This window comes from Vicugna pacos, chromosome 20 (assembly GCF_048564905.1).
Source record: "Vicugna pacos chromosome 20, VicPac4, whole genome shotgun sequence".
NCBI lineage: Eukaryota > Metazoa > Chordata > Mammalia > Artiodactyla > Camelidae > Vicugna > Vicugna pacos.
The window spans coordinates 43008524-43023866 of NC_133006.1; the positions used below are offsets into that span (position 1 = coordinate 43008524).

At 50.5% G+C, this 15343-nt stretch overlaps 1 protein-coding gene across 6 annotated transcripts in view; it reads left to right on the forward strand.

The window, feature by feature from the left end:
* GMDS (GDP-mannose 4,6-dehydratase) overlaps window positions 1–15343 on the forward strand; it is a 449816-nt gene that overhangs the window by 248758 nt on the left and 185715 nt on the right. The gene's annotated exons all lie outside the window — the stretch shown is intronic.

Consider the following 15343-nt stretch of genomic DNA (forward strand, 5'->3'; position numbering starts at 1 on the left):
TGTGAGTGAAATATTATTGCAGTCAATTAAAGCATTAGGCTCATAAATCGATCAGTAATTTTTCAAGAACATGATAGGTCATGATTTCATTTCATTGAAGAAAAATGTGATAGCTAAGATGAAAAGACGAGTTTATTTTTGTGTCAGGTATTCCGTGATTAGTTAATTAAATATTTTCATCGGCTGGGCTGACCCCGTCTCTCGCTCCAGATGGATTTCCTGACTTGCCCGCATCCTCTGACTCCCCGCAGCCCCTCCGCGCAGACCTCTTCCTTCCAGAAGGCTCCCGGCCGAGCGTCCTTGGTGGAAACCCAAGGTCTCGGGCTGGAAGAGGTTCACGGCAGGTCAGATATTCTCCAGTATGTGTTCTGAAGGGTTGGTGGAGCTAATTTAATTTCTCGTGTTCATTAACTCCTCCCCGTCCACTCCACCCCAGCTCGGCGGCTTCAGATGGATCCAGTTTAGTCTCAATGCACCTTATTCACGCGGTCTTTATTGCCGCCGTGGCCGGGCCAGCTGTCCCGCTGCCCGGCTGCCTCAGGTTTCCCGATTTAGCTCTGGAAATGATTTCAGCATGGCAAAAACTTCTCACTGGCCAATTTGGAAAACAGGGTTCAGTTTGTGCAGAAAGCTGAAAATGGCAGCTGAAATTGCAAATGAGGCTGGAGCAGGGACAGCGGGGGCTGCAGGGATGAGAAGCCCTTCCCCTTCCGATGCGCCTGCCCCCCACCCGGGTGGGTCCGAGTTCTGAAATTGAGGGGGCGGGGGGTTCAGTTTCAGCCTTGCACTTGTGTGTCCCCTTGGCCGACTCCTCCGGCCACGGCTGCTGTAAACACGGGCTGGTGGGGCCCCTCCCCCAGCTGGAGGGGACGGGGTGGCGGTGCCAGGAGGAGGCCGAGCGCCAGCAGGGTCACATGTCTCGTCTGGGTGCCGCCCGCCGGGAAGGGGAAGCGGCCGGCCTCTGTGACGAGGACACAGGACACTGTCTGACCCCGGTGAGCCGAGGCTTGGACGCCCACGTCCACCCGCCGGGGGTGAGAGTGCCCTGCCTTGCACAAACCCACTGAGCTAAACCACCTGCTAGATGTGAGTCTGTCTCTTAGATCCAAGTTCCCCGTGAGTAATTCACGTGGGTCTTAAGGTCGATTAAAAGTGGGTTTATCATGGGCTTTTGTAAAAGATACGCTACTGCAGCTCGCAAGGTGGACCCTGGGTTCCGAAGGCTGCCTGGTTTCTTGCGGGGACAGTGTGTGTCATTGCTTTCTCGCCGGGTGTGCCCTCCAGTCCCCGAGAGAGAGGGGATGTTGCTCTGGAACGCGGGTCTTTGGAAGTGGGCGCTGCGTCATCGCTGCTGTGCTGCTTCTGTACCTGGAACTTGCAATCACAAAATAAGCAAGTTCACAGCTCATCGTTTTTCCTGCAGAGAACGCGAAGTTCTGAATAATTTCAAAAGCTTCCTATCTTCAGACGTCAGCACTGACCACGAGAACCCCCTCTGTCGGGGTGCTGCTGAGGCGCGGCCGTGGCCTGGCGAGCGCCGGCCGGGTTGTGGAGGCCTGCGCTTCCCCGGCCGCGCCTGCATCCAGACCAGATGCTGGTGTCGCCCTGCAACTCTGCTCCCCGCGTCCGGGAGCCCCCTCTGTGCCATCCCCGTTTAGAGGGTCTCAGACTTCTAGTGTGCGTGAGAATGACTTGGAAGTTCTGTTCAGCACAGAGCGGGGGTTCCACTCGCAGAGTTTCTCATACAGCGACTCTGAGTGGGTCCCAAGAAGTGCGTTTTTTGAACAGTTTCCCATGTGACCCCCTTCGTGGCAGCACCTTTGAGAACTGCCGTCCCAGACGTTCAGCCCTGTCCTGACCCAGCAGTAGGAGAGGGCTCGCCGGTTCTCAGAGGTGGCAGTTCTGCAGGCCTGATGAAAAGCGTGGCGAGTGTGGCTAACACTGTGTCATGAACTTGACATCTGCAGAGGGCAGATCGTAAGTGTTCTCACAGTGCTGTGTTGCTTAGCTTGGTTGTGGTGATCATTTCACAGTGTGTCCACGTATCCAGCTATCACATTGAATACCTTAAACACATCGAATTTTTGTCAGTTATACGTCAGTAGAGCTGAGAAAAGTTAGTCTGTCTGGCTAGATTAGGAACTCAAGTATTTACACCAAGTCGGTCATTTCTTTGGTGTAGTCAGAAGTTTTCTAATCATCCAGGACCACTCCTAATGTTTTTCCAAATTCACATCGCCTGTTCCAGAAGTTCGGAGATTCGGCTGAGCCTGGGGGACCTTGCTCCGACACAGCCGTTCTCAGCTCCCAGGCCCCAGCACCTTGGGTGCCTCACTCTGGCCACCAGCGGTGTGGTCACTTGGATTTGGAAAGCTCAGGCTGCCAGGTTAGATGGACTGAGGGCTCGGCCGGCCAGAAGCCACCAGCATTGGATTTAGGGCAGGGTCACTGAGAGCGTGAAGGGAAGGACAGGTGGAAAAGGTCTATGGAAGTGGCGCAGTCGGGCGAGCCTCCCCAACTCTGTGGTCTCTGCTCTAAATGGCAGTAAGAATATCTGCTTGTGGGTGTTTTGTTAGGGTTATTGAAAAGTATTATTGAAAAAATATAGTTGCTAAATAATTGGTAAAGAATAAAGCCCTCAAATAGAGTGTCACGGGTTTCCATTCAGGGCAAGTTCCTTACTCCTCTGCACCTCTGTTTTCTCACCTGTGAAATGGGTGTCCTGGAGGCACTCACCTCATGTGACTGTGGTGACGAGTCAGGAGGAGCCCCTGTGGCAGGGCCCAGTCCTGAGTGCCCAGGGATGTAAGTGCAGCTGCAGCCACTGCTGTCACCACCACTGAGAGTCAGCGTGAAGACCGACAGTAGAGAAGAAACATTTCCCCCAGCTGTTAACAAGAGCTCTCCTGGTTTAATCTCTGTGCACCTTACAGCCTGAAGCTGTTGTCGTGGCTTAGCCATCTCTTCGTACAGTAACCTCTGACGTGCAAGCTTCAGTCTTTTTACCCTGTCGGGGTGATAAGTGTAGTAAAATTAATGCTGTTTTGTTCCTGATCTTTAAACTTTTTTAAAAAATTGAAATACAATCAGTTACAATGTGTCTGTTTCTGGTGTACGGCATCATGTCCCAGGCATGTGTGTACGTGTATATGTATGTATGTATATTCATTTCCATTAAAGGTTATTGCAATATAATTAATATGTTAAACCATTTTTATTGTGGTTAATTTACAATGTTGTCTTAGTTTCAGTGATTCCATCACATGTATGTATATATACATATATTCGTTTTTAGATTCTTTTCCATTATAGGTTATCCCAAGATACTGAATATAGGTCCCTATGCTAACTAGGTCCTAACATGTTAACAAGTAGGTCCTTGTTGTTTATCTGTTTTATATATAGTATTGTGTGTATGTTAATCCCATACTCCCAATTTACTGCCCCCCCTTCCCCTTTGGTAACCATAAGTTTCTTTTCTATGTCTGTGAGTCTGTTTCTATTTTGTGAATGAGTTCATTTGTATAATTTTTTAGACTCCACATATAAGTGGTCTCATATGATTTTGGTCTTTTCTCTGTCTGACTTACTTCACTTAGTATGACAATCTCTGGGTCCACCCATGTTGCTGCAAATGGCATTTTTCATTCTTTCTGGCTGAGTAGTATTCCATTGTATAAATATACCACAGCTTCTTTATCCAGTCATTTGTCGATGGACACTTAAGTTGCTTCCACGTCTTGGCTGTTGTAAACAGTGCTTCTGTGAACACTGGGGTGCATGTATCTTTTCAAATTAGAGTTTTCTCCAGATACATGCCCAGGAGTGGGACTGCTGGACCATATGGTATCTCTGTGTTTAGTTTTTTAAGGAAACTTCAGACTATTCTCTGTAGTGGCTGCACCAATTTACATTGTATTATATTTACATCGTTCTTGATTTTTTTAAAGTGTAATTAATTGAAATAAAGTAGATAAATCACAGTGTGAGGCGGCCATTGCTCGCTGCCCAGGCCTGGATCAGAGGCGGCTGCTCCATCAGGTGACTCTAAGGGGCCTTCTCTCATCTCTGAGGCTGTGAACACACTTGCTGTTGGACCCGCAGCCGCCGTGAGTTCAGCCCTACTGACATCCGCCCACTTGGGTCCACACGGCAGCGTCTGTAGCTGTGTTTGCCGTCCTTCTCTGGGACGTGATGCAGCTATTTGATTTATTGCAGAATAAAATCGGCGCCATTTCTGGTCCTTCTCCTTTTCCCATTGATATTTTAGTGCTTGTGTAGTGCTTGTTATAGTCAAATTCCAACAGAATTACACAACTGAGAAAGAATGGTTTGATAGGTCCTGAAAGTAGAGACCCTAATGGATTTCTGATGAAGACGGGACTGGAAGGCAGTGTGTTAAGTTCTTGAGGTCGGACACTCAGTTATATTTTTAGGGGACATTCTTGGCATCGCTTCTACCTTTTGGGAGGAGGGCTATCATAGCTTTTCTTCTTTTCTCAGACAAATGACCAAGCGGGAAATATTTTATAAATTACAGAAACATTCACATCGCACAGCGGGCTGGGATTCCCCACGAAGCCGCCAGTCCCCCGCCCTCTGCGTTTCTGCGGACAGCCGTCATCAGGGCGGCCCGAGGACCATGCACAGCCTGGAGGTGGCCTCGTCCCTTCCCCGGGCGATCTCTGCGAACCACAAACACAGGGTGCCTGTGGCTCCGTGAAAGCGCTGTAGGGTCCCTCTGCCTCCGTGGCCTCGGCTGGGGCCGGCTGGGACGTGTCCCGCCACTTCTGCGCCTCTTCCTTGGTGTGAGTGAGCGACGTGAAGCTCAGACTGAGCACTCGCCTTCCTTCCGTGGCTTCGCAGACACATTAATTTGATGTATGTTGAAGATAAACAAGCAGAAAGAGAGCGAGTGGGAGAGCCCACTTACTCTCAGAGAGTGATTCTGTTCCAGCTTCAGAATAAGAAATAATTATATTTATCTCTACAACGTGGAGATAACTGGGCTGTAAATTCATTTCCACACAGGCTTCCTGATAAATTACAGTTTCGCTCTATTCCAGAATCTGAAGTCCAGCAGGACGTTTCTGGGTCAAGTGCTCTGGGCCCTCTGACCCTCTTCTTTATAACAAGAGCTTTATTCCCTGAAATCCATAAATTATGTGGAGCATCCTTTTAACTTCTCAGGAGGGAGGTGCCAGAGTGCTTAAATGTTTCCTGTTTTATCAGAGTTCTCTATTCATTTTTCACTCGTTTCAGCGTAGTTTCCTCCTGTAATTAAACCAGCATTTCAGAATTTCACATTGGGTAGGGAGCCCACCGACAAATGACAGAAGTTTGTGGCTTAAATAGATAAATCTTGGGTCCCCGCCAGGAGGTAAATAACTAACTTCTAGTCAAGCAATTTAGCAGCGCGCGGCGACGAGGTCGGGCTGCTCAGGGCACTGGAGCTTAATGCACTTTTTAATGAGTAAATCATTGCTCACTGGTGCTCTCATAATTTAACTCCCTTTTTAATATACAGCCCAAGAGTTATGCCCCTAAAAAGCAAGTGAGGTTCCCTAAGGGCCGGAGGGGACTGGGAACGGTTACAAACGAGCATGACACGAATGTGAACCAGTGGGTTTTGGAATTCCTGCTTCACTTATCACTTGGTGGCTGCAGGCTCCGGCGGCAAGCGTGGGGACTGCATTATGTTAGCCTCAAACTAAATGCTAATATCTCTGGTGTTTTCACATTCCCCACCATATTTGGTAAATTGGACTGGCGTAGACCCCTGAGGGCTGCCAAGAGTCTTGTTGGCAAAAATGCCACTTTGGTGAAGACATAACTGACCGCCAGTCTTATTTCTAGGCTCCTCCTGGCCGAACCTGCACCATTTCCTCCCCGGGACTCTGGGGCTTGTACGCTTTATTCAGCGTGATAATCTGAGTTATTTGTAAACTGCCCTCCTGTATCATGTTCTCCTTCGTGGGCAGTGGATAATTCGCACAAAGGAAGCCCTCAGGTGTGTAGGGTTAATGAATGGTTGCATTGATCTGCTTCTCACACAGGTGTTTGCTTGGCTGCTCAGGACCGGCTGGTGAGAAAAGCTAAGACCCGAGGATGGGACAGTGACAGGCATTCAGGTTCCCACATGTAGGCTGGTTGGGGCTTTCCCTTTAAGTTGAGGCTCTTGCTCCAGTTACAGTTCCCTTACAGCCAAGTCTTGACTGAAAACGATGTGCTGAATGGTGCTTAGGTGGCTGTGTTCCACCCGTCGGGTCTCAACGAGCCGGAAGCAGAGCCAGGTGACGAGGCTTGTGACAACTGAGGGATACGTAGTTCTGATGAAATAAACACATAACGATGTGTTTGAGTCTCATGATAAGGACACATAAAGCACGAGTCCAAAATTCCTTTTTGGTATATTTTATATTTAAGTTAAATTAGCATTAAAATTTTAATGGTGCTATTTTAATGATGAAACTTCTAGATCACTTTAGCTTAGGATACAAAATAATGCGTAGATATTAGATCAGAAGGAAAACTGTCTAAGTCCCAGGGCGCTGACTTTCTGTCCCTCGCCTGCTCTTCGCTCTGTAATGTCTGTGCAAGGTTAGAGTCGCCGAAAGGTTTTCAGTAATACAGGGCTACAGACTAGAAAGCTGATAAACCTGAGGGCCCTTCTAAATGTACAAATATGTTTGTAACATATGTAGAGAGATCTTTTTATTATTTGAAATATTCTTTAAAATACTTAATTTGTGTTTAATTTTCATTTTTATTAGTAACTTTTAAAATCCATTGATCAATATATAAAAATAGACCAAAGGACCATTGTGATTGATTCTGTAAGATGGTGTTTTCTAAGAAAGAAGTTCTAGCGTGTTATTCTCGGTGCCGCACGTTACCCGGGTGTAGGAGTGGCCTTCTCTCGGGTGGTGGCTGGCCCCGTGTCAGGAGCTGCTCCTGCCGGACGCAGTGACCCCCTCTGATGTCCAGTCCTCACACGTACGTGTGCAGGGTCTCCACGCTGCTTTACAGGTGGAGACCGGGGGCCCGAGGTGTGTAACTGCAGAGGCGGGGAGACCTGAGCCGGTCCCCGTGCTCGCCTCTCAATCTCGCTGCCTCATCCTTGTATGCCTGCGCCCGGACGTCGTCACACGGCGGACTCAGGAGCCAGGGCATCCACAGAGGCCAGCGGCAGCCACGCCGGCGCAGGTAACACCCAGCAGTAAAACCCGTCAGGATCCTCTCGGGCACTGACTCTCTGTCTGTAGGTCACTCGCTGGCTGTTGCCAAGGGCGCTAGGATTAATTTTGGAGTTTTTTCCCCTCCTGAGTCCACGTGTGGCATTTCTTCATTCCACTATTTCTCTCTCGTCTCTTGAAAGGACCCTAAGTTGTGATTACTGTGCCGGGATTCTCTCTCCCTCCAGTTCCGAGGGACCGAGGGCTGTAAAGAATTCTCAGACCCCTGCTGCCTGGTGAACAGGCTTAATTTAGACAGCGTCAACTGTGTGTTCCAGTTTGGAAATGCCACACCATGTTAAGCCAATGCCTTCCTCGGTTAATTTAGAAAAAAAGGTTCTAAAAATAAAATACTTACCGTAAGTAAACCTATGTACATGCGTGTTCAAAAATAACCACTTCGATTATCTTTCGTGGATGACGGTTCCCTGACAGGACCCTTTATTAACTCTCCCTGCCACTGCAAGTTCAGGCCTCAGCACTGGCTCTGCCCTGGGCTCCACAGAGCTGCCGGCCCTCCCTCCTCTTGTGATTCCTCCAGGTCTCCCCGACTGCCAGTCCCCTCGCCAGACCGTGAGCGATGTCTCCTGCCTCGTCCCGCTGTGCTTCCTGCAGGGAAGCAGATGCCCTGGGTCACGGGGGTAACCCGAGTCCTGTTATTTCCAGTAAGCACAGTGGGATTTCTGGGACGAGAGCTGGAGCAGTCCTGCTGAAACACTGAGATGAGAGATGAGAGGTGCAGTGAAAAACAGAGCAGGCATTTTTTGGTAGATAAATTTGTCTCATTTACGCAGCTCCTATTTTAATCACATCTTTGCAGTTTCCAGGAGGACGTGTTAGTTCTCCAGGGCCGCCTGTGTGACAGCAGCACGCGGCCCTGATGGGGCTGCGAGGCAGGGTGGGCGACGACGTGCTTCAGGGCTTCCTCCAGCATCACTTCCCTCAAACCTTGTTCCTGGAGGGCAGGCGCCTCGACTTCTAATCTCAGTTGTTTGCGTTTTTTTTTTAAATTTCTTAATGATTTTTTTTAACATTTTTTATTGATTTATAATCATTTTACAATGTGTCAAATTCCAGTGTTCAGCACAATTTTTCAGTCATACATGGACATATACACACTCGTCACATTTTTTTCTCTGTGAGCTGCCATAAGATCTTGTGTATATTTGCCTGTGCTATACGGTATAATCTTGTTTATCTATTCTACAATTCTGAAATCCCGTCTATCCCTTCCCACCCTCTGCCCCCTTGGCAACCACAAGTCTATTTTCTGTCTATGAGTCTATTTCTGTCCTGTATTTACGCTTTGTTTTTGTTTGTTTGTTTGTTTTTTAGATTCCACATATGAGCGATCTCATATGGCATTTTTCTTTCTCTTTCTGGCTTACTTCACTTAGAATGACATTCTCCAGGAGCATCCATGTTGCTGCAAATGGCATTATGTTGTCAGTTTTTATGGCTGTGTAGTATTCCATTATATAAATACACCACATCTTCTTTATCCAGTCACCTGTTGATGGACATTTAGGCTGTTTCCATGTCTTGGCTATTGTAAATAGTGCTGCTATGAACATTGGGGTGCAGGTTAATGATCTTTTAAAAGATGACCTTTATTGACCTCCCGAGTTTGACTTTCACTCAAGGCTTGGCTACAAATAGGTCACAGCACAGTGTGGAGCTGCAGCCTGTCCTCTGTTTTGCCTCCTGGTTCACTTCGTCCGCATTCTGGACGCACGTCCAGGTCGATTACGTGCCATGGGTTCCGTTTCTGCAGGAGAAGCCTCCGCTCCAGTCTCTCTGGTCTTTGATTCTCTCTGTTGCCTCATCCTGCCTGGTCCTTCTTTACTAGACAGACGTCGTCTTTACTGAGAACAGACGCATATTCTTTTCTAAAATGTCTTCCCGACTGCCCCGGCAGGGACCACGGCGCCCGCAGCTGTGTGCACCTTGACTGAGTGGCCAGACCAGAGTCGCGTCCATGGCTCCAGGTGGAACCGGGTTCCGTGCAGTTCTGGGTGGGACGGGTGTGAGGAGACCGAGCTCCGCCCAGGAAAGTTTAAAGGTTTTCTCATAACAGTGAAATACTTTTGCAAGCGTCCCTTCCCCTCCTTTCACTGCCACACTGTGCCTTTGTGCCCCCACGAGCAACTCCTCTTAGAAAACACGTCCTCACTTGCTGTTACTCACTCTGCCACGTGTCAGTGATTCACCGATTGGTCTCTCCCCACGCCTCCCAAAGCGCTCTGCGCACCTCAGATGCTGTGCATGGTCAGATGTTCTTGAAGCAAAACGAGTAGCGCTCCCCAGACCCTCGAATCCAGAGCCGGGTCAGCAGGGTTGTCACCAGGAAAGGCTGCCCCGCCAGGCCAGGGAGCGACCTGCTGCCTCTCGGAGCCCCCCCATGTCCTGCGTGGTCCCCAGATCAGAGCTCGTTACCTGAGGGCAGGAGGCCGTCTGTCCCAGCTGGACCCGGCCGGTTGGCGGGTCGGTCTGCCAGGATGTTCACCACCAAGTACCAGGTGTCCTGCTGCTCAAACGCAGAGAGTAAAAAGGACCGAAAATCTGCAGCAAAAGGAATTTGTCTCTGTTACTCAATATGAAAAACTTGAGTAGAATGCTGAGAAATAAGAATACATCTCTCTCCTCAAGAAATGTTTAGTTTTATATTTAACATGAAAATGCCTGCACTGGCTCAGAATCCTGAAGTCATTCCCCCCGGCCAGCTTGCGTCCTTAGGGGCCGCTGCCTCAACCGGCCAAGGTCGCATCTCGAAAACCCTGAGAAGTTCTGCCCCTTGCTTGGTAGCCAAGGCATCCTTGTCACCCGTGTCTAGGTATTTTTCTGTGTTTTGTCCCCAGTGTTCGCTTAAATAGAAAATAAGCATAAATAATTACTTTCTGTTGCATGTTCATAACTAAATTTTGGAAATGCTCCTTGCATTCTTTTTCCCTCTTTCTCTTTATTCACAGCTTCTTGTAATTATTTATAATTGCCGTGACCTTGGAGGACCCGCTGTGTGGCAGACAGGCTCGCGGAATGAATCCCAGGAAGCGTGCCGCGCGTGGCGGTGGCTCTGGGCCAGGAGTGTCAGGGAGAGCGAGGGCTGCTTTAAACCCTACTTTCTGTCGTTTGCTCTCTTGATTGCATTTCTACTGGGAGAATGTTCACCCTTTCAGAGTCTTTTAAATTTTATTCTTCAGGGCTGTTTTCCAAACACCTAAGCACTTACCTGGTTCTCCACTGGATTCTGCGGGAAGTACGCTGGCTTCATTTGCTCTTGAATTCATATTTCCAGGGATTAAACAGTGTCTGTTGAGGGCATTGACGTCTACAGTGATGGGCACTTTGTTCATCCTACCCTTGTGACACCTCTGTAAGTGTGACTTTCTTCTTCACACAGAGTTCTGCGGGGCCAGTGGACGTGTCAGGGCCCGGCTGCGGGACTCAGCGTCGCAGTCCCCCGTGTGCACGCCCCGGAGCACACCTGAGGGGCCCCCAGTGGTCGCTGGTGACAGTTTTGAGTGTTGACACAACCCTTAGCACACCAATGGTTGTACACGTGGGAGGATCCCCGAGGAATTAACCACGGCAGATTGCTTCACACAGCGACCTGAAGGACTTTTTAGAGATGCCGTTCCTGCGTGCAGCTAGGCCAGGACGGGGCCAGTCATGTGCGCAGGTGCTCTGAGCGCAGACAGGTGTGGCTGACGTCTACGTGGTGGACCTTTGCCTCCAAGAGCTAAAGCGTTTTGCTCATAGATCTTAGAAGTCGTGTAAATTTACTCCCCGAGGAAGCATCCCTCAGACAGTGTGAAATTCCTCACACCCCACCTCCCGGGGTATGCGGGGTAAGGATCAGCCCGGCCGGGTGGCCAAGGACACGGCGCACCTGCCAGCACCTCCCTCAGTGTTCCACGGACGGACGGTGGACTCTCCTGTGTGGCGTAGCCAAGGTCTGAGAGGATGACGGCAGCCCGGCGAGAAAGTCCGCCTTCGTCCCGCCCTCCTCTGCCCCTCACCTCTTTCTGTCAGTGGGGCTGCCGTATACCTGGGCACCTGGGGCTGAGTGGGACCGCCCTCCGGTGGGTCTGACTGACACTTCAGGGAAGTCGTGTGAATGCAGGGTTGGAGGAGGCAGTTCCAGCCGTGGGACTTGTCCAAGGTGACCCGGTGGGAGGGAAGGCCTGCCGCCCGTCAGTGGGTGAGAAGCCGCTGGAGGCCAGTCTCCTCCGCTCTCCCAGAAGGACCACCGCTCTGCTGCCGAGTCGTAGCAGGAAGTCGTTCTGCTGTGTGTTTTCGCTGCAACGTTCCCCCAGGTATTTCTTCCCCCATGGTCACTTCTGGTTTGTCCACCGGGGAAGAGGCCAAGATGACCAGAGGACTGTGTACATAATTATCTTTTTTTTCACTGTGAATCCAGAAGGAAGGGAAGAGATTTATTTCATGGCATCTTCTAAGTACGTTTGTTGAACAAACAGAAGCCAGTAATAACACCTAACGCTTGTATTGATGCCAGTGTTCAGAAAGCTCTCCTCGGGAAGCCGCAGTTCATCAGCCCTCACAGAAGCCCTGGTTAGTGAGCGCTGTTGTCCCCACGTGAGACGAGGGGCAGGAGGGCCGCCGAAGCTCAGCGGTGCCGAGGTCGGCCGCGAGCCCGGGTCCCCTGCCCCCAGCCTCACCCCACGGCCTCCCGGCAGCCGGCACAAGGTGTTTCTTTAACGAACCTTCATGTTTATTTTCATTCTGTTTACTGCGACACGAGGATGACATTCCTCTGGTTAAAGATCGAAGATTATATACACCAGTAAGCACAGCGCTTACACATTTCACTTCAAAGCCTCTTCTTTCTTACCACCTTCCGCTCCTGCGCGTAACTGAAAACACAGGCTGTGTTTTTAACGTTAGCGACATTGAATTACCTTTTTTAATGAAGATGCAGTTGAAGACACATAAGGTTATTTGGCTTACAGATTTTAAACCATGAGATTAACAATCTGCTATTCCTGTTCTGAGCAGATTTTACTTTGTCAAGTTTACTTTGGCGTAATTGGCAAATAGGAGTTACGAAAATACTTGGCAGTACTCAAGATGAAAAACCCGTCGAGAACATCCCGAGATACGATGCAGTGACATTAGGAGCAGTCATGAGGATTCCATACTCGGAAAATGTCTTACGTACACTTTCTGATCTGTGTATGTAATTCTGGCATTCATTTTGTGTGCATGTGTGTTAATTCAGTGACTGAAATATTTTATGACTTGTAGCACGTAGATTCACTGAAGAATCTTTTTAATCCTAACACTCCACGGTTGTTTGTGTGTGTGTGTTATGTAGTATGTAACTGGAAAACAGGTAAGAGATATTCACATATTTTCTATAAAATCTGAATCATAAACATCAAAGTTGAGGTTCTTTTAGTTCAGATTCATTTATTTGGAAGAGTTTTTTGGACTAGAACTGTTTTGGATATTCTTACAGTATTTTACAGTTTTGTCTTCTTTTTGTTTGAACTATTCATGCCCAAGAATAGGTGACCTCAAATATGAGGCAGTCCCGTGTCTTCCAAACAGAAGAAACAAAAATATTCTAGGTCAACTGAATATTTAAGACTTTAGGAATGTGGATAGGATGGTCAAGTGACTATAAATGTTTCACTTACTAAATTAAGTACATACTCATTTTAAATAATGTTAGGATATTTAGAAATACTGGAGCTTTTTCTTCCCCCTTTTTACGGGGCCGTTTTATCCAATGTCCTCAGACACGTCTTCAGCGCCTCACTCCACCCGCCCAGGCGCCCCCGAGATTGGGGGTCGGGCTCCCCGCCCCCGACACGGGACTCGTTAGGGGCGGCTCGGTCTTCCTGGACAGCAGACTCGTGTAATTGCTCACAGTGATTACAGCTCATTTTTACCTCTTTTGAAAAACGGGTTCTGATTTCACGTGACCCCTCGAGTCCTGGAAACGTGGACTGACGGTGTTACTTCAAGTTAACGTGTCCTCCTCTTGCTCTGCGCGCCCCCCGCCCCAAGCTGGGCGCTCAGACTGACAGAGTCGAGCGGCTGCCCCAATATGTGGGGCTTTGTCAGGACCTGGACTCAGGGGCCACCGGGAGGAGTTAAGCATTTCAGCCTCGCTGTGGGAGAAGCGTCCCCGTCTCTTCCTATGTCGCCTCTTGGATTTCACGTTTCTTCTTCCACTTTGGCTTTTCTGTAAAACCAAAGCAACAAACGTGAAATGCCATCAAGCCAAAGTGAACAACTGGATTCAGGGACAGAGTGACTGCTGGCTCAGGGGCCAGAGGCAGGTGATGTGTTGTCCCCAGGTGGGACAGCCCCCCATAACGACGGGTCCCCTCCTGGGTCGTCTGCCTCCCACGAGGTGCGCAGCTTAGCTCCGGGGCGGCCGTGGCTGTGGGGGACCCGAGAGCAGTCAGCGATGGTTTCATGCGAGGTGGGGCGAAGGGAGGGGAGCCCGGGAGCCTCTGTTGTCAGAAGGGGACACGTGCCTTCCCCTCTGAGCGGGGGGCACTGCGCTGTGCTTCCCCGCGGTCACCACGAGCTCTTCCCGATTCCACCTATCTCAGCAGCTGGCCTCATGAGGCACCTGCAGCCCCTGGTGCAGAGCTGGAACCCCATCACTTACAAACAAGCAGCGGTGGGGCAGGGACGAGTTAGGAGCGTGGGATCAGCATATACAAACTCCTGTATGTAAAGGAGAGACGGCAAGGTCCTGCTGTCCAGCACAGGGACCTGCGCTCCATACCTCGTAATAACCTACAGCGGAAGAGAACATACATGTTCACATACGTGTGTGTGGCTGAAGCACAACACCGCCCACCAGGGACTGGCTCAACACCGTGAGTCAGCTGTGCCTTAATTAAGGAGCAACAACGCACAGCTGCTTTGGGCTGCTCCACCCTCCGCCCGTGGCGTCTCCGGCCAGGTCTCTGCCCCGCCTGGTCCCCAGGCCATGTCCTCCGTGTCCTGACTGCCAAGTGTTGGGCTCTGTGAGCGCCCCGTGTCCAGGGAAAGGTGTCCCCGCTGTCGGCGTCCTCTGGGCAGTCGTGGCTTCTGAGTCCTTTCTCCCGGAACAGTGGCTCGTGCTCGCCTTCCAGAGGGGGCGGCGGGGGACTCGGACATGTGGATCCGGGTGACGAGTGACCACCGTGTCAAGGGAAGGCGCTGGGAAGGGGCTGAGTCACCGCACCGTCTGATTCGCACTCTCGTGTCGCGATAAAGTCGCATCCCTGGGCTCACCTGGGGGGGGGACCCTCTCCATCCCCCAGCCCTCCCAGGAGCCCCCCCACCTGGGGGCTGGCTCTCACTGTCACTGTCACTGTCACCGTCCCTCTAAGAGCCCGAGATGGGGCTGGGGTGCCCCGGCCGGCTGCCCTCGCTGTCCGAGCTCTTTCCTCTCCTGTGAAGTAACTCGCCCGGCCCCTGAAGGTGCGGGGTTGCAGCTGTCCCCGAGCCCGAGTGGCCGGGGTGCCCACGCTGCGCCGCAGCTCTGCAGAGGCCTGACGCAGGGAGGCCGGAGCGGCCCCGGCTGCAGACTCGTGGCTGCCATCTGTGCTGTGTAACGCCTGTCATCCCCAGTGAGTCATTAGAAGGTTCCCCTTAATGGGGCTTTGAAGGGCCGGCGGCTTGGGCGGGTCCATAAATTCCACACACAGCCCCTGACGGGGCTGGCTAATTGCTTGCTCTTTGACTTACTAGGATCAACTGAGTTAAATAATTTGTCACATGTGTGGCTTGTAATAAATAATGTGAGCGGCCGTTCTGTGAGCTGTTTTGGTGATATACTGTCACACGGAGCGAGCAAACGTGGGCTATTTTATCGCAGGATGGTCACATTCCGTAGAAACTGACAGAGCAGTGGAAGGGGGCACCAAGACGAGTCAGTTACAAACGAATGCGTGCACTTCTCCTTCGGCCCTCCCATGAAGCTTTATCAGCATTTTTCTGGGTTATTAGGTGTGTGTGTCACACACCATGCAAGTCGCAGGCAGAAGAATATAAAGAGTGAGTGTTGCACGGTTGTCGTGGATGTGGGTCAGTGATGACAGTGCGTCTGGTCCCCGTGTGGGGGGCGAGCTGTCCCTGCT